Raw genomic sequence first — 21,066 nt, 5'->3', positions numbered from 1 at the left:
CCTTCAAACAGTACAATATGTCACCATCAGAACACGACTGCTGGGGAGTATATATTCAAGGTAATATTTAATGTTCAAGTCAAAACATAATGGAATTATACCAGCACTTAGTATGAACACACATAAAGAAAGGCAACAACATGCCTCACCAGAATATAATGTTTAGTTCAGAAAAACATGATAAAAATTATTACATTTTGTGAATGAGACACAGCTAATCGTGTTTTAGCTCTAAGAGTAAATGAAAAATAAATATTAAGTTTGTTTTTTCCTAGGATGAAGATAATCGAGATAAATGTAAACTCTTTGTTTCATCTTAATATCACACTAAAATTTATTCAATAAATCTATTAAATAAATCAAGCAGCAACCCTCACTAAACTCACTCCAGCCCCGCAAGATATGAAAGTTGCATTTGTAAATGACAATATGAAAAATAAAACTAGGTATCTAATTCTTTCATTTTTGAGGCAGAAAATAAACTTCATACAAAGTCCTTTTTCTAATAACACACATATTTTAGGGGTTATTAGGAAGGCCAGTGAATTGTCCCAAGTGTATTCTCATAACAAGTTCTACTATCCCCATGGTAAAGCTGGTTTCAGAGGAATCTTGAGAGAATTCTGACATTATTAAAACCACTTTAAAGGAGACACAATTTCTAGAACAAAGTGCCATTGGTAGAATATTTTTCCACATTTCTTCCAACTAACATTTTAATATTCCAACTGTATTAATAAATGCTCCCTCATTTGTTGGAAAGTGTTGTCATTATTTACCTCCTCGCAGAGCCTTGCCAAGAGTGTGTCATACATCTAACACAATGCCAAAACATCTGTCTTTTTAAGGACAAAATACACACAAGTGTCTTTTGTAAAAACTGTGACTTTCATGAGTTCTGTGAATTTGAAGAGCCTACAGCATAAGCAGGTGATATGCCCCATGAAAGCGAAATGAGGGACAAAGTGTTATAATGGTGATAATGAGGGGAATGGTAACAAAGGTACCGGATATGGAGCCACTGCTATTTGCCAGGCATGAGAGACTTTCCTTGGGTCCTATTAATTCTCATGTCACTCCTGTGACATACATTTGATGACAATCTATCCATTTACATTTGAGATAAAAACAAACAAACTTGAGATCTCATTCTCTTCACCACTGCCATGTCAGGTTGAATTCAAATTTTAGCTCTATAAGTTGCTATCTCAATGAATTTGCATGAGTTTGAATGAGTTACTTAACTTTTCTAAACATCAGTTTCCAAATCTGTAAAGAATAAGATGACTCCTTCTGAAACCTCTCAGCTTTGTCTCCGTGGAAATCTTACCACTCCCTTCCAGTTCAAGCCTCCTCACCTTTGTTGGGGACAATCCCAACCACTGTTGCCTCTTGTTGTACCTACCTGCATGTTCTTAATTCTCCCCTGCTCGCCTCCTATAGAAATCCCAATTACACCTCCAGATTCACAATTTTCAATGGCTGATTTGGGGCTAGAGTCCAAACCCAAATCACTGGCACTGGCTTCAACCCTGTACCAACGTGCACGCCTCTTCTCTCTTCTTGCCCACTGTGGTGAAAGCATCTCTCTCATAACATTGTGCGTTCCTTGAAGGGAGATGTTCTGCTCATTAATATCAACTCTGGACAGGCACAAAATAAGCACTTTTTTTTTTTCTGAATCAAAATGAACAGAATGCCAACATTAAGTTTTCTAGATCCCAATCTTGCATTCCCACAAGAAGTTAATCACTTCCCAAGTCTGCAAAGCCCTGAACTTGCCATTCTCTCCCACTGACCCATCTTCCCACCCTTCTCTTCTTGGTAGAACCGCCCTCATCTACCAAGCTCTGGTCAAGGCTCACTTTGCCTGAGGTGCCTTCTCTGTCTCTCAATGTAGAATCCAAGCCTTCTCCCCTGAGGGTGCATGCCTCTAGTTTTGCTCCTCACAGGTTTTACCACAATTATTCATTTCTGTATCTGCCTCCTTAGCCTGACTGGAAAAAATCCACAAGAATACAGACTACAATGATTTTTCAGTATTTGCAAACCTAATTGCAGGTCCAGTTCAATACTCAGTGCATAATTACATAAATGCATATGTGATGGATTAGTATGCAAATTAGGGAATGGTGAATAAACATTTCCTTGTGATTTAGGACCCACCATCACACCAACCCTCTCCTGTAGGTGCTGTGGGGAGCACCCTGGCATTGTTGCTTTCCACAGATCTCCCCCTTTTATCCTGCCCTCTCTGTTGGACTTAGGGACAAGTATGGGCAGTCCCTAGACCATTACACTTCTAACTGGATGCATGAGTGGAATGGGAACAGGGACCTTCTTTGATGGCCGCCTGAAACAAAGGCTGTCTAGGGGAATCTCCCCACCACTGCTAGGCATTTAGACAAAAGGATAACTGAACACCATGGTTTGATGGCATCATGGATAAGCCTTAGGCTTCTGAATTTTGCCAACATGGGGCCTGAGGAGGAGGAGAGGCTGTACTCCCCTTCACTTGGCCCAAGTACTACCCTAAGCATTCAACCCAAAATAGCCAGGCAAACATTCCCCAAATATCCCCAAATAGTCATGGATGTTTGACCAGTCATTTCCATCATGGGCTGGATATCCTAGGTCACATAATTCTAAAAATTGCCATTGTCCATCTGATATTAGATAAACTCTGGGTAAGAAAATTTTGTAAATATGTGTAAACTTTGAGTTATAGCAAAATAAACATTTTGAAGCCAAAGCCCCTGACCTAGTTAGGGAGTCGGCTTGTTTGAGGTCCTGGTTCCATATTGGTTCCTTCACTTCAACATAAATGTTTCCATGCCAAGATCAACTAACTCAACACTGGTTGCACATATTAAATCAACAGAAACCCCAGAGACAGGACCACACCCGAAACTGACAGAATATATTTAACATCGTCAATGCTAAGATTGCATTCTTTCTTTCCTAGGTCATGTAGTTGCAACAGAGAAACTGGAACACATAGCTGTGAAGAACATGAGAGGATGCCAGCCTGACTCCCACTGACGTCAGTCACTGCATTATCTCACAAAGTCTGTGAGTTTCTCTAACAATGTTTAAAGCTTAGTAAATGCTTTTACAATTGGAAGGCTAGCATGATGAAAAAGATTCGTAACTATCATGTCTCCAAAATTGTTGATAAATGGATTCCCAATACATTGGAAAATTAAAAAGGACAGACAGCACAATTCATTCTTTTCTCCTGTAAATAAGTCATCCCTCAGGAATTGATTTCAATAAAGATAGAAGGTTATATAAGCAAAGTGGCTGGATTTCAAAGTAGATAAATAAATTAGCCCCCACTGTGTATGCTTAACCCTAATGGCCATTCCTGTTCAAGAGACTAACTTGAGAAATCAAAAGAATAACCTGTTATTTTCTCTAATTAAGAAATGATTCTGGGAATGAGAGAGATGAAAGGGTGAAGTTGTTTATGAGCTGTGTTGCTTGCTTTTGGGGCAATTATGATAACATATTTACTAAAACATAAATACATTTTATAAACTTTTTTTTCCACATAAAAAAGGAGAAATGTGTTTACTGTCACTATTAGAGTTAAGCAAAATCCTGGGATAGAATATGTACATCGAGAGTTTATTCTCAGCTACTGCTTTAAATTACCGTCCAAAGTTATTTGGGCCTAATTTTATCTTGAGTACTATTCCAATTGGCAAAGAAAATCACAATTTCATAGTGTGCATGCATACTCTCACACTTAGCTGCATGCAAACCTTCCTCACCAGCCCCGTCTTCTCCTCATGATGGCCACATCCAGAACTGAGTGACTGTGGGTGTTTAACACCTATCAATCATTGAAAGAGCCCAGACTGGTCATCTGAAAATGAGCTATCATAAGACCAAGATCACTGCTTCCTGACAGTTGTTTTAGCAGAGTCACCCAGACACATAGCTCTGCCTCTTGTGCCCATGCCATGGTAGCTGTGTCAATTTGGATGCCAAGTCTGGCATAACCTGAGCAGATGCAGGACCCATATGTGCAACCCAGATAAGATTTCCAAAGCACTGGCATCTGGATGTAAGATTTTCTTCCCTGGCCCTACAGCTGAAGGTTCTGCTAGACCTGATTGTGGCTCTGCTGGGGGTCAGTCTGCTAGAGCCCGGTTAAGCTCACTGGTACTGCCTAGACTGCAGTGTGTTTGGAAACAATAAGTTAGGTAATCACCTTACACTGCAGCATGCCAGGAATTCACCAGCTTCTGCTTAAGACCATGGAGGGAACCTGAAAAATATTGATGCTATACTTAAATTCTTAATGTTAAGGTGCTGTTCTTTCTTTTAAAAAAATTTCCACTGATTAGAAACCTAGCTTGCAGTTTCTAAAACAGGTTTGGTAACCTTCTATGTATATGTACCAAGTTTCCAACAGAGAAAATTAGCATGAAAAGAAAATGCACCATGGCAGACACATTTGTGCTAGTGTTTCTCTGATTCTGTGGCAACTTCTGCAAAGCACAGGAACAGCTGTGTGTCACAGGCACCTAGCCTGGAAAAAGGCAAGGGAGGGTCTTCATATACACATCACCTCTCTTCACTTGTTCCTTTCAAATCAGCCACTAGATGAATGTTTCCTTCCAGGTGGGAGCAACCAAATGGGAAAAAGACATGTTTCCCAAGTGAGAATCCTCTCAGATTAAAAATGCTAAAGTCTTCCCCTAGGGAGAAAGGATAGCTTCATAATAAATTGACAATGATGTGTCCTCCTGTTCATCTGTGCCAGCTGTCCCAAAGCCAAGACCCTCTTCCGCTCCAGACCAAAACTACTCTTTATCAAGGGAGGAACTGAGTTTCTATCCCAGTCCTCGGTGTGTGGCCCAACCCTCAGTGAGGAACAACTGGGAGGAATTTGCCTTGTTTGACTTATATAAAGTCCATCAATTAGATTCCTAAGTGATAGATACAAATGTGCTATATATATATAGTGATATTTCTGTGCGGGGATTCAAACAGACATTGTACAGTGAAATTATGTTTTAGAAATACACAGAAACATTATAATAGCAGTGGGTGCTGACTTTAAAGGGACTTAATCTCAAAATAAATTAAAATATCAAATTGATTCATTTTCCAGAAATTGAATTAAAATATACAATCTCAAGGTTTTCTTTCTTTAATATCCTAAGGTTGGTGCTTTCATTAAAAAAATGGAACAGAGCCATTTTTATAACTATTAAATATTGTTTAAAATGAACCTGATTGATTAGGGCCTCTCCGGTGGCACAGTGGTTGAGCGCTGGGTTGCGAAGCTGCCTGCAGCCTCTGCAGCGCTGGTTCTATTCCTGGCTGCTCCCCGGCCACCAGAGGAGGGTCCCACATGGCATGCAGACCTCCCCTGCCGCCCATTGCTCCCCTCAGCAGTGTACTTCAGTCCTTCTGCCTGCTCTGCTCCCTGCTCTGGCTCTGGTGAATTCTCTCACCCTCCCGCGCTTCTGACTGTACCCAGTGCTTGTATAAATAAATAAATCTTTAAAAAAATAAATAAATATAATGAACCTGACTGGGCCTCCCTGGTGGCGGTGGCGCAGGGGGTTAAGATGCAATCTGTGGGGCTGTCTGCAACCTCTGCAGCAGGAGTTCGATCCCATGGCCAGTCAGGGAGTAACCCACACGGCACAGCAGACCTCTCCTGACTCGCCCACTGCTCCCATCAGCAGTGTATTTCAGTTGATCTGCCTGTTCTATTCCCTACTCTGTCTCTGGTGAATACCCTCATCCCCCACACCTCTGGCCTATACCCCAGTTCTTGTATGCATAAATAAATCTTTTTAAAAATTTATGAAACATAAAAAATCTCAATCATCGATGTTCTACACAAATAAATGGAAAACAATGTAGGCAAACCAGCCATGTATGACTTCAATGATAGCATATGGATCTCAAAGGTTTTTTTTTTAATACTCTAGAGAACAGCTGGCATGTATTTTTATTTCCAATATTGTCTTCTGGCAGAATGATTCATGTAAATAAAGCAGCAGATTATAACACATCAGGAAAAGGAAACATCAGAGAGTTAAGTTTTTCCAGTTCTGAGAAATATAAGAATAACAATCACTTGTGGATTTTTTAAAATGTGTAAGTGGGCTGCCCAGCCTTGTGGAAGCTGCAACATCTCCATTTCTGTATTTAATAGTTTTCGTAAGTACAATCACACAAACCTTTAGAAAGAATTGTCCTCTCAAAGGGGTTTGACTTGGGCACAGTTAATCATCACTGTGATAAAGCAATTAAAGGTATTCATAATTAGGACCCAACCAAATGTAAGTAATCAGAAAATTAAGGGTAAAATGACATTATGATGGAGCTGTGTTTTCTTTAATGACCTCTTGGCTGAGAAGGACAATCTCACATTGATGGCTGGGGACTTGGGTGCATAATGCATTAATCCTACTAGGAAGGAACACAGCATGTGAATGTCTCCTTGAAGTGCTAAGAATATATCTTAGAATATTTAGTATCACTGACTTCTAAATAATGCTTCCCCAAACAAAGAGTTAATTAATAATCAATCTATTAAAAGACTATGCACTGTCTATTCAAGTCATTCTAGAAACACATGGATCACCTACTAAGAATACAATGCAACAAAAGACTCAAATATGAGAAAGACATGATCTTCCTCTTCAAGTTACTGACAATCTAGGAGGAGATAGGAGACATGTATGCAAGCACTTTGGGTCTTTCTCCCCTCAAAATACAAATGGGCACTTGCAAATATATCTAAATGGGAAAAGTTTAACGCATATAAATTATAGCTGGCCCTGAAAATGGTATTCCATTTTCTGAATTTTACTCAACTGCAAATGCAATCATTGGTATATTAAATCCTGTCTCTAGACCTGCACCTGTCAATCCAGGTTAGGTAGAGTCTAAAAATTAAAAATTATTTGAAAGTATGAAAAACATCTAAATATTTCCAAAGCTCTATTTGGAATGCATTATATATAGTAAGGAGTCTACAAATACCTGTTCAATGGCAGTATTTTTCCTGCCTCGACTAAATTGTTCCACATTTAAGCGGAGGATGCTTATACATATTTTCTGAGTTGAGTAACCTCATCAATATCAAAAATAATCAATAGTGATCTTAGTGACAACACCTTTGTGCCTAATCCCATCTGTCAAGTGCCATAATCCAGAGAATCTCCAAGAATTGAGGAAACACAATTTAATAATTAAGATATTGGTAAAAATAAATAATATAATCTCCATTTAGATTAACACTATAAACTAAAGATGTCAAGGTTAATGCAAATGTCTCCAGGAAAATAAAACCTGGCTTTTTAAAAATTAAATGAATTTGAAAGTATTTTCAGTGGGTGTAACTAAAGGAGGAAATTCAGCATGTAGAAACAAGGAAAATATCCTCTCTCTCCCCCATATTTTCATATTAGGCATGCCATTCTTGGGGGGAAATTATTTTATGCATTTTAAAGCTTAAGTTTCTCTGAAAATCAGGCTAAACTCTTCAAATGTAGATACATGAGGTTCAATGAAACATCTTTCCAAAATGATGTTCCCCCTCTTTCAGCCACCGCAGGCTGCCCAAGTCTCCATTTCTGTTAATGACCTATTGCTTCTGTCTGATTCAATACAGCCCACTGGCTATGGAAATGGCAAGTCTCAGCAGGAGACAACAAAATGGTCAGCAAACAGGGCTGAGCCATGTCATTTTCCTCAAATACTTTCCCAGGAATAAAATGACAAGCTTTAAAATGTTGTCTTCTGCTCAGGGCAAATATTTCTTTATTAAACAAAAGTGTATGCCCTCTAGTTTCCATTCAAACCATAACTTAAAGTATGTCACTTGAAAAACTTCAACTGTAAAATAATACCTAATATTTCCCTTATAATTACTTTTTGTCTTTCTGTCACTTTCACTTCAGGGTTCCAATCCTAGCTGTGCCGGTTACTAACAGATGTGGGTCCTGAAGCAAGTCAATTTACCCCTCTGGAGGTCAGTTTCTTCATCCCTAAAATGGACATAACAACACCCAATTCAAAAGATGGGGGAGCGAACCAACTGCGATAATGCATGTAAACAGTTTACTTGGTAAGTGTCTGACACAAGGGAAATCTCAATAAATACGTGCTAATACATATTCTTATTCCCCAAAACTCTGCAGAGTTCTGTATTGAAAATCTGCATCCAGGGAACGAGGATCAAATTACTTTCTGCTTGGATCCAATTTTAAACTTCTGACTTTAAAGAATTCAGAAGTGAGCTTTCTTTCCTATGTTATCAGCAGAATGAGTCATCATACAGTTTCTATCCTTTTCCATACAAAAGTGATCTACACTCGATAGTCAAGTCAAAATGAGCAGCCGCCACGAAAGGGTCCTGCCCATTTCAGTACAGGAAAGGTACTTAGAAGGGATTGTTTAAATTCCACCTGAAAATTGTGTGCACTAAAAATACAAACTACACTGCAGCCTCCAAGTAAAGCCAGGTTAAATGATTAGCAATTAGTCAGCAATATGGCACACATATTCCCCAAATTGATCAGTCATCTTTGGTACTGAGAATAGTTCGATTCACTATCTAATTTCTTATCTGTCAATCTATCTATCTATCTATCTATCTATCTATCTATCAAGAAAAAGAGAAAGAGGGGCAATTAAATGTGTATCCATTGAAACTAATCATTCAGTAGAGATAACTGGTACCAACTCCAAGGGCTAGGGCTGGATATTTTATATTTAGAAAGACCCAACAATGTCTTCTGAAAGATTAAATACTGTTTAAATTCGGCTTTGGGCTTTTACATTCAGTCCACCTAAATGTGATCTCAGGAGAGGATACAGTTGATCTTACTATGCATTATTAAATAGTTACTGAGTTTTATCTCCTATGTGACTACAATTCTAAAAGTATAATTTAAAATGTCATTGAACTATCCTTATGGATTAAAGATGCAATTAAAATAGTCATTGATATTATCATTTGCCTTTGTATTTATGTAGAACTCAGACTTCCCATTTAAAAAAAAAAAGAAAGTTATGTTTCTTTAGGTCAATTCCACCCTTGGTCTAATCTCTATCCCAGACTAAATTTACTAAAACATGTATAACCCTAAAATGAAGTGGATTATTTCAGAGGGCATATTTTTCTGGTGGCCTAAGGGGTCACCTGCAATTTTTCTATCTTTAGAAATGAGAGAAACGGCTGCTCTGACCTGACAATTACTGCTACAGTTATCTGGCCTCATGGGAATTTGACCAGGCCCTTCTATGTGGGTAATTCAACCATCAATTACATGTGTTATTTATCCAGAATAATGAATGTTTATAATAATTTTGCTAATTCACCCCAATGTTTCTTTTTCCCAAAAGAGGGAAAGCAAAAAAGGTAATTCTTTTTCTTTTCTTAGTCAGGGTTCTATTCTACTCTCACAAAAACACTGGATTTCTTACCTTGCAATCATAAATCATCAGATCATGAACTGGCAAGTGTCTGGAAAATGATATTCACAAGGTGCCAGCAGACATTAATAAAACAGCTGGAGTCCTGATGACCAGAACATCTGACCCAGCTCTTGGCTGGCCCACAGGTGCCTGCCTGCAGTCAAAAGAGGATGGAGCTCAGTGGCAACCCCTGTGCCCCTCATGGGGCCCCTGTCACTAATGCCTATAGATCTTGGTTCACTGTAGTCTTTACAGGATAGTAATAACCAGGTCAGCCTCAGAAGATAAAAACCATTTGCAAACGTCTATGAACCATGATGTGCTCACTAATTTCTCTCTTGAAATCAGCTATTCCTTCCACAATTATTTTAACGATACAAGGCTTAAATATTGGGTTGTCAGAAAAGTCATGATGTATTTTTGCATAGAAAATATAGAAAAGAATATGTCACGACTTTTCTGACAATCGAGCCAATATTATTTGGCTTGATTTATAGGACGTTAAATATAAAAAAGGAAAACGGAACCTCTGATGGTAGAAGTATTTTGATTTAATTTTCTTCACTTTGTATGTTTGTACTTTTGATTTTTCAACATTTTCTTGCCCTTTTTTATTCTTTGCAGTAAGTGACATACATCCACAAAGAGGGGCAATACTTATGGACGATACTTCTGCAATAATCTTGGTCTTTAAAGAGCTGGTGAGGTAGACTGCAGATATGACATTATCGTATAATAATTTTACAATTACGTATTCAATTTAACTCTTTTTTAATTTAGAGATTTTTTAATATCTTAAACTAATTTTGATTCAATTCTTCTAAGCCTGACTTGCCCCAAGTGTGCTTTGTAGAATAGTACTGTTCTGGGCGCTCACAGGTGCTGCCATCAGTACAGTCCAGGGAAGAAAGCACATTATGCACTCAGCTCCCTCCCCCCTTCCCTTTCCTCAAACCCAAATTCTCACAGATTCCAAAAGATTTGCCAGGTCTGGAGGTGCAGATGAGAAAGTGGCACTGGCCGTGTTGACTGAGTTTGGGATCCAGGATAATGACAACTAGTTGGTGCCATTCTATGTCATGTCATTCCTAACTAAAGCTAGGAACAAGAATATATGTAGTATTTACTATCAATGAGAACCATTCTAAAGAGCTAAAAACACTATACTCTGCTACACCCTTACAGAAACCTCTGCACATCAGAAAATCATTCATCTTCCTATTTGACACATAACCCTAAGACTTTCTAAGACCTCTGTCTACTTTTAAAGCTGAAAATAGAGCTTTTTTCTTCTACTTTAATCTCCAAGTAATTCAGCCACCTTTAGTGCCTGAGAAAGAGTTGGAGATACGTTCCCATACCTTGCAAACAAGCTTCTCTTAGTAGGCCCCCCAAAAAAAGCTGTCCAACCACAACGATACCCCTGCTCTTTTTTTCTATCTTTTATCTCTGCCAAATGTGACAACACAAAGAGATGGCATGTGTCCCTTGTCTGGATAGACCCGCAAACAACACCCACACTCCCACATGAACATCAAAGTTGAAAGGGAATGGTGTGCTGTGTGAAGAGGGTAAACTGTGTGATTCAAGGCTGCAGCTACAGGAAGCACTGGTTGACTAGCCCCAAGCTGGTGATCTGACTCCTTTCTGTTGCTTCTGAGATGCAGCCTGTTACAGCCATTCCTCATTTGGCACCCACTGTAATATCCAATCTTCACTGCCACCCATGAGGTAAGAATTGCTACCATCCATTTGGGGTTGGGGAAACTAAGGCATAGAGAGTTTAAATAAGCTGCTCAAGTCTACCTAACCAAGAGCAGGGATTCAAATCTATATGTAACTGACCCCAAAGCCACTAGCCTGTGTTATACTCAATGGAATGTGGAGGGGCAAAACCATGACTCATCTTTGTATCTCAGTATTTTCTCCAGTCTCTGATGCTAATTAGATACTTGATAAATATTTACTGAACCAAAGCTTAGTATTTTTAGATTTGTCTTATTTCCTAGCTCCTGGCTACCAGAACTAATCAGTGATGTGACTTTAAAATTCCACTTACTATTAGCACTAGTTTTGGGCACATGGCCAAAACTCACAGCTTTCCTCCACAATCTTTGCTACCTGAAACCCCTGCCTTTATCCTCACCTCTCATGCTGCTGCTCAAAGAACAATGAAATAAATATGTAACATACAAAATCTGCAAATCAAAGTAAGGTATGTGAAACCCTGAGCAATATGTGCCTGTCACATACATATACACACATATCATGAAAATCCTTCTAGAAAGTTCTCCCTAGGATCTTGACGTAGAAAGTTACCCTTTCTGGCATGACATGATGGGTTTTATTCATGAGAATCAGTGTCTCCTCAAAATAATTTACAGCGACAGAAAATGACTTTCTAGGTCTACTGGACTTCTAATTATTTGTTCCCCCTTTGCTAAGCAAACTGAGGTGAATATACAATAAAATGAGAAGAGTCAGTGTAATATCACATTTTGGTCTATGGGAAATGTTAATTCTGGAGTCCCCTTACAAACTCATTTTTTCTACTCGCTTCCAGGTTGATAATTAGATTATTATGATGACTCCTTTCATTGATATACCTAGGATTTTCATTCTTAGGTAAAAATAAATTCTTACTATTAAATCTTAAGTTTTCACTGTGAACTAGTATAAACTACCAGGTATGAATACCATTAATGTAAACAGATCATTTATCTTGTATTCAGTGAAAATTGTTTCTCTTGTTTTAAACCCGAGTGAATTTTATTGATCATGGTCTTAACAAGCATTAACATTTTTCTCCCAAAATTGCCATTATTCTGGTTGCCATTATTGCCAACCTATAGACAGAAACACCAGCAGACATTTATTAAGCACTTTCTATATGCCAGGTTCTACTTTAAATTACACTATTTCAGTCAACATTCACAACATGCCTATTAGGTGACCTTTTACTATTTTCTCCATGTTAAAGATGAAGAAGTGGCTTAAAGAGAATAAGGGATCATTCTAGTAGGGCTAATAAGTGAGCAAGTCAGGCTATGAACTCAACTGGATTAAATGCAAAAATCCATGAACTGCCAGCATGTGCCAAAGGATTTCCCAGGTCTACAAGGATATGGATTGAAAACTGGACCGGGAATGCAAAGGTGGTACAGATCCTAGTTCTTGGGTTAACTATGATTATGTCTGATAAGGATCATTTTTTTCATTTATTTATTCACCAATTTATTTATTGAGCCCCTGTTATATGACAGACTCAAATTTTACACGTTAGCACTTGTTCCAGCTGACTTCTAAAAGATAGAGGAAGAATTTAAAAAGATTTGATCTTTTCAGAGAAAAATTTCATAAGATTTTTTTTTCCCCCAGACTGTGGCAAATAAATAACCGTCATGTTCCCTTCTGTTTTTATGTATGGGTAAAGAAGCACTACTTTTTAAAGATAAATTTAAAACTTTCATTATCATAAAATATTTTCTCATACCCAATCAAAACTATGAGTTTTATATAGCTTAAAAAGTTAATTTTAAATACAGGTTTCCTTTAGCATTCAAAAGCATAACATTTCTACTGGGAATAATTTGGTAGGTTATTTTTTGCATGTGGGAATACTCAAAAATCATTCCATATAAATTAAAGAATTTATATTTCCATATAAATAAAAGAATTCCCAGACTCAAAAAATAACCTATCAAATCACACCAAATAAAAATGCTCTAACTTTAGATAGCAGAGGAAACCTTTGGTAGATCATACTTTTGTTGCCTCAAAATGAATTTTAAGGCAAAGCAATATTGTGAAATAATGGTTTAGCCATCATCTGTCATGTGCTTCAGTTTTTCAATTTTGAGAATGGGGATTCTGACAAAATATTCCTGAGTTAATGTGAAGACCAATGAGGTAATTCTTGGCAAACCCCACCAAGACTATTCAGTGAAACCAATTTTGTAAGTATGAAACATTAATCTAGATAGAAAATACATGCTAGGGCCAGAGTGATGCCCACATTATCAAAGACCATCAACTTCTGTGAAGTTGCAGGTGGGAGAATCATTGGTCAATGTTGGTTTGCTAAATTAGATAAAGGACAAGTCACATCTCTTTTTCAAAAGTTATGATTCGTTCAGACACATATTTCAGTTTAAACCCAGGTCAGTGACTGATAGAAGTTGTGAATTAACTTTCAACATTAAAAACATTTTCCCAAATGTCAACTCTGATATCTTATTTGAGATGAGGATGTGAGATGAACAGGAGACTTAAAAATTTCTGCTTTTCTTTTCTTCCTTTTTAAATAGTATAAACCTTACTTCCAATTGTTTTACAGCTCAATTGATAAGGTGTGTTCCTTTTTTTGTTCAAGAAAATTTTAAAGCAACTAATTTAAATATGCAAAATTATCTTGAGTTGTTCATACGTGAACTTAAAAGCCGTGCAACACAGGAAAATTAAGTAATTATGCCTCCAAGTTATTTACTGCAATTAAGCTCATTTATCATATGCAAATTAGTGCAAACTGGTCTCATTAGTTACTAAATTACTCAATATGAGCTGAACAATGTAGCACTCCAGTTTGTAATGAAAAATCCCTGTAGAGGCAAGCAGTATCAATTAAGCTAATTTGCATATGCAAATACATTCACTAACTTTCTCTTTTTCTATATTTAGTTTTAGATTTTCTTACCATTCTGGATTATAGGGAGACTATAGGGTCACTCACCTTTACCTACTTCCTCTAACATAGCTAAAGGAATTAATTCAGAATGCCTCTATTATTTGAAATTGTTTTATTTCATTTTGGCATTAATGTCCAGTAGTGTGCCAACAAGGGCCATCCAAAGTAAGAAGATGCATCTTCCTTGGAGATGATCATTTCTTTTATACTTACAAGTTTCAATAAAACATAGGGTAAAATTTCCATTTACCAATAAAATAGAAAATAGATTTGAATGCATCACTATCTTTCACTGAATTCTTTGAAAAACACTACCATCAAAAGTAAAATGAATGTTGACTTGAGTAGACAGCATCTTTATAAAATAACAATTTGTATCTTTGTATTAGCGCTTGAGTTGTTTAAGGTATTATTCTGTTTTCTTTGCCCAACTGTTTGAATAGTACTAGTTAATTCTCTTGCTGAATGAGATTAAAGATGTTGATTACAAAAGATTTGGCATTCTCTACCCCAGCCATCCCATATTATTATAAGCAGCTCTTTTTGCATATATACCCAATCTATTTTCTCTGAAGAATCTCCATAGTCTTCTATCATTAGCTGAATCTCAGAGAATAAAGCAGGACTATGACTAGAAATACTTGTATGATAAAGACAAACTGTCACAAGATAGTGTTGATTTTGTTTTCCTTATTATATCAAACACAGATTTTAAAATATTTCTGGTGGAGAACCTGTATATTCTTACTTATTTAACAATAATCTGCAGGGACAAACCATATGTAGACCATTCAATTATGATTCTGGTGTATATGCTTTTAACCAATCTTCAAAATGTGATTAATAGTGGAAATGTAGAAATTCAAATATAAATACTAACCTGATTTTCTTTTAAATTTGATTCAGAGCAGATTCATTTAACCCTAAATTCTTCTTTTACATGAAACATGACTCCACTCAGTATTCTATCAGCTCAAGGTGTGAGGGAAAGAAAACCACAATAGAAATCTGACATTTTGTTGACAACTATGGCACTCATGCACAAAAATCTCTGACTACTATGTCTACTAAATAGAAAATTGCTACATCTGTGTTCCCTTCTCCAGTATTTAATAAATATCTTAATTAAACATTTATGCTAAGGTGATGACCATGACTATGACTTTTAGAAGGGAATCGCTCTACTAATATACGATCTTCGCAACAACTGTTCTTCCCGTAGTTATGCTGGAGAAGACCACAGGTATTTATGCAACCATTCTGCAAAGCCTGTTATGATCCACTTCCAGTCAGAGGACCTCAGATACGGGAACAATATTTTTGATAAGTCTGTCTTAGTTACCCTCAAAGGTTGAGCCCAAGAGAATTCTCTTTCAGATTGGAGCTTGTATGTTCGAAAAGAAATGCAAAAATTCCTTAATACCCAGAAATGATGCAGGATCAATGACAAAGATCTAGGCAGTTGCATGAACACAGTCAGGCTCAGAACTGACACATGGGCACCATCCTTTCACCTTTACCCCTGTTAGAACATTTCTTACAAAATACTCTTTTTATTCTTCAGACTTAAGTTAACAATTGCATTCTTATTTCAATTATGTACCAACATGATATAATTATATTTTCCCAAGTTCAGAAAGAAAATTTTATTTCTTTTAGTATCTAAAGCTAATTATGCATAAATATTGTCCTTCAATAGCTTTAAATGTACGTGATAGTTATTAGTAATGATACATATTACACAGTATCAGTATAATAACATATACATATCTATCTGCAATTCACCATAATGTCCTGAACAAGGTATACAAACATAAACCTTAGACACTGTCCACATAAAAGGCTGGACTTGATTGCTTTAACACCAGTGAGCAGTACTATGAAGTATGCAAAAACAATACTCCAATTTTATATAACAATAATATAAGCATTATTTATAGAATGAAAAAAATGTACACCCTTCTGCTAAGGGCATGCAAATAATTAAAACACTATTCATAAATCTGGCACCTAAGGGAAAAGTCATTCCACTGGTTAATTTTATGAGTTACGAAGATGGTATTTGTTACCATTTTGTGTTTCGTTAACTCTGATAGACTAAAATATGAATATTCTGTCTCGTCCTTAAATGGGGAAAGTGAATATAAATACTATTCATATATTTTTGTGTGTGTGTAAAGTGAAGCATGGAAATAAGTACAATAATGGCCTAAGAGAGCTTCTAAAGCAGGAACCAAATTAGTGCTTAGTCACATGCACTATTCAGGAAAGACCCCATGTAATGACCTACACTTCTTGGATTTTTACTTAGCTTGGCACAAAAAGAAAATTCCCACTCTTCACCTCTTGCCCTTCTTTTCTTCATCTAATTAATAAAAGTCAAAGAAGAATAAAGTGAACTAATATACCTTGACTCAGTCCAAGTGCATACACTTCCCAGCCCTGCAGTGACAAGGCTGACATCACTCGAACCCCTCATTTCTCCTGCAAGATGCAACTGACCTGAAATTTATGCCCCAAACAGCTACAGGTTCATTGGAGTTACAGTAAAGGTCACAGTCACTATTGAAGGTTCTATATGAATGGTGAGAACAGTGGCCCCAGAAATTGCACAAGTACACAAACCAAGTAATATAAAGGTGCTCCCCACCTACATGCACCAGTACTGGATCATTAAAATGAAAAATAACTTTGCAACTGTTGCATATATATAGAATCACCATTAAGTCAATCCCCCCACTTCTCTGTAGGAAAAAAGTAAAACTTTAAAGGATCCACCAAACTTTCTAAATGTTCCTTAAGAGAATACATGGCTAGCAATATCTAAGCAGCAAAATCTTTTATTGCAATCCACAGAGTGGGTGGACCAACAACTAAGATGTCTGTCTGCATTCTTTATCCCCAATTCTCTGCACCAAGACCCTTATTACTCTTCTATGAAACATCATTGAGGGCACAGGTAGTGGGGAAGCCTGTCACTTGATGCAGAGAAGTCATGGGCATTTCCAAAGCCTCATCCTACTAGTCAGAACTGTTTTACCTTCCAAATTCCACCAGTTCACTAAGCCTTTTTACTCCAAATATAGATTTTTTTCCTCTTATTACCAATATCTTTAAAAGAGTCCTTGCCATTTTGGGGTAATTGTTATAATCTAGTATTAGCACATTGGGGTCAAATTCAGGTCTCAAATAGTCATGTGATCCTAATTATTTTCTAAGTCTTAGTTTACACAATTTTAAGATGTGCATAATCAGAGCACCCATAGATAATTTTGTGAATATACAATGGTGATAGAAGAGAATTTAGCACAAAACAAAGAATTTAAAACATACCAAAATTTCAATAAATTTAAGGTAAAAGTCAACCCAGATTAGACATTTTATAATTGATACACACAAACACACACCTCATTCAGAATTTGCATTAGAAATGCACATTTACATATATAATTAGAATACTCAATGGCAGGAAAATTATGATACATTCATACTATGGAATGGTATTTGGCCATCAATAATAATTAAAACTTATCCTTTTGTAAAACAGACATGACCACAAGGTATTTTTTTTTTTTAAAAAGCTGATTGCTAAAGAGCATATAATTGGTCAATGCTTGACCCACTGAGTCTCAGACATATAAACATCCTCTCACATCAATAACAAAGTTTTCCCTCTGACTGCCTTCTCATTCTTCACCCTTTATCACAAACACTCAAACTCTGCTTTCCATCAGTCTTTACATTTGTCCTCTACACCTGAAACTTTACTGCAAGGATTTTAATTGACAAAACCTATGACATCTCTTGTGTATTGAGCCTACTAAAGGATTTATCTTTAACCACTTTGACATTAGTACTACTTAAGCAAAATCAAATCCTATGGCTTCCTCCTACCTTTCTCTACTCCTTTCTTATCTTCTACTTACACCTCAAGTAATGACATAAACTGGGGTTACTTTCTCTTTGCGCCTCAATTCCATGAGTCTATAACCCATCACTTGATACAAACTATCATTATCTATACTGTAGTGGTTAGGTATTCTCAACCCTATTTTCAGCCCTAGATCTAATGGTGCTCTAGAGGATGACAAATGTTTAGCTCTTATTTACTTGGTTTTTGAAGAGGGTATTACTTTCAGCTTTTCTTAGGTAAGGGTGGTGTCTGACAGCTTGTTGTCAAACCAAAAACCCTCAATTATTAACTCCTATAATCCCCTAGCTTTTCACAATGAATTCAGGATCATATGCCAATAGTTCAGTCTCAGTCCCACGTCTGCCCTGTCTCTCAATTCTCAGAGCCTTTATTTTGGAGATTTTTTTAATTTGGACTCTTGGAATATTATAATAACTTCCTAAAAGGTCTCCTATCTGCCTCTCAAAATTCAGTGACTTTCTAGAGATTGCATTTTGATAATATCTCTAGAAACAAACCTAATTCTTGTCACTTTCTTATATAAAATCCTTCTCCATAGGTTCATCATTGACAAAAGAATCCTTGCTTGGCTCACTGGACCTGTTACAAGACTCATAGAACTTGTCCATCTTCACCTCTTGTGCTCTTCCATACATCAAGTCAAACGTCAAACATTTTAACAGTTCCCCCTCAAAAGATATACTGTTATTTGCACCCCCACGCCTTTATATTTGTTGCTCCCTGTGATTCTTCTTTTTTTTTTTTTTTTTGCCTAATACTGGAACCTGCCAACAACTTTGAGAAGTTTTCCTTGATGCTTTGTGTCAAATTCAGACCTTTGCTCTTTTGTAACTCCATGGTGCTTGACCAGTGAGACGCTTCTTATTTATACAAGTTATTGGTTCCACTTTCCCCAAATGATTTGAAAATACTTAAGGACGGCGGGCATATATATACCAGGTTAGTATGGAGAACTCTGTGTTCCTATTAAGTATTTGATTTTTTTTTTCCTTTCTATTGATGATAAACCATAAGGTTAGAGACCATGCCTACCTTAATGACCACAGGTTTTTATCATGTATTTGCAAGTAAAAAAAGGAAAGGAATGGTAGGTGAAGGGAAGAAAGCAATCACCCCAGACCTCATGAATCAACCAGATTAAACCATGGGCCCTGCTCATCTTATTCTTGCTGACCACTGAGATAATGTTGAATGTTGTACAGACCTGACATTACAGCTTGAAGGGTACCCTACTTGGAGGCCAGATAACTAATTAGCTCAGATGGGGCTCTTCTTGTTACTCTTACTTCCCAATCCTTTCCTATACACATTTCTAATGTCTCACTTAGAGGAGAGGGTATAGTTCATACATTCCGTAAGCACTGATTTCAGAATAAAGTGAAAGGAAGTTCTAATATCTACAGCAATTTCAAGATTATCTAAGGCAACCACATTCAGATGACAGAGTTTCTTGAAAGCATCCCTATCAAGTCTTAAAGTCCCCTTAAAATCAAAGGCCTGGACATATTCCAAATGTGGACAGCTCGATTTGGATGTTTTGTTGTATGAAGGCAAATTTTCTTTTCAATTTTCACCTCTCTCTTTTTCCACACTCTGGAGCCATACAGAGTATAGTAAATCTTTTTCCACACAAGGCCTATAAATATATATAGAGAGGATATTGATGTCCTGTGTAAGCCATGTGTTTTTCACACTGAACTCCACCAAACCCTTGCCATTCTTCATGTATCATCATCTCTAGATTTCTAGTTATTCTGCTCCAAATGACATTTGACTATGTGTTGTCTAAGGAGAGTGAGAACAATCCAAATTGAAGCCTAATCTAGGTTCTCTACACTCTCAATAAAGCCTAATGTGGAAACACACATGGGAATGGCATGCTATATATTTTTACACTAAGCTTATGCTCAATTCATACACCTAAGCTTTGCATTTTAAATTAGTTTGACATTCCTATAGCTCCTACGTCCCTTGAGGACTTTGGACTCAAGAATTCTAGAAAGCATTCACAAAATAATCTGTCCTACTCTTTGAACTATTTCTTTCATTGACTAAGTCTTTTGCATTAACTGCCTCAGAATATTAACAGGAATCATCCCGAATTCCATCAGAATCTAACAATATATGTATATGGCATGGCTCAACAGGACTCTATAAAGGAGATTCTGAACCAAATGTATACATCAAAGAGGGAAATAAAAATTTGAAGATGTGGAAAAAAACATCCTTTCTATTGCTCTGAAACTAATATATTACACAGATAATTAGAATTCTTATGTGCAAAACAGAATAGTATCTCTCAAGGTGTATATCAGAAAAATGAGTTCTCTGGGCTTATAATGAACAAGAGAGTATGGAAGAAGACTTATCAGAATAAACAGAATAATGCTTTTCAGAGTCTTAAGTTTGCAAATGTGATTTGGAACAACTGAGACCTAACATCCAAATCAAGTAAATAATTATTAAAATTTACATTACCTGGACTTCACCCTGAAGATTTTAATTTAGTAAGTATAGTGAGAGGCCCAGAAACACATACTTTCACAAGAATGATTCAAGTGACTTTGAAGCTGCCAGTCAAGGAACCATTTTGGACAGTTACTGGGTTTTGACCATGAAGGATCTGATCAACATTTTCCAGGGTACCTAGCTTTTGGGACTATGTAACTAGATTCAGTTACACTTTTGGCTATCTAGAAAACAGAAACACCTCAGGGGCCAATTCATTTGAAGAGGATTCTGGAATTTACCTTTATTTCTAATCCAAAGCTTATCTACAAAAAGCAATGACCATATTTCCCAAGTAAGTTGCCTAAATATGCTAAACAAGTCTGCATCTCTAATTCTGTGTTAAAAAATATATCCTAGTTTTTTTCAAGTGGCCGTGGAGACAATTATATTGGAAGAATAAACCATGCAGAGAAGTTACATATGGATGTATTCAACTGACGGCAAAGTTTTAATTCAAGTTTTGAGTAAGGCCAGATACTGA

The 21,066-nt window shown here is 36.8% G+C and overlaps 1 protein-coding gene across 10 annotated transcripts in view; it reads right to left on the bottom strand.

Annotated features, from left to right (window-relative positions):
• Positions 1 to 21,066, bottom strand: part of NPAS3 (neuronal PAS domain protein 3) — an 846,848-nt gene that overhangs the window by 407,116 nt on the left and 418,666 nt on the right. The gene's annotated exons all lie outside the window — the stretch shown is intronic.

This window comes from Talpa occidentalis, unplaced genomic scaffold, assembly GCF_014898055.3.
Source record: "Talpa occidentalis isolate TD23 unplaced genomic scaffold, MPIMG_talOcc4v2.1 talOcc4.11, whole genome shotgun sequence".
In the NCBI taxonomy this organism is placed as follows: Eukaryota; Metazoa; Chordata; class Mammalia; order Eulipotyphla; family Talpidae; genus Talpa; species Talpa occidentalis.
This window is presented reverse-complemented; position numbering and strand designations above follow the sequence as displayed.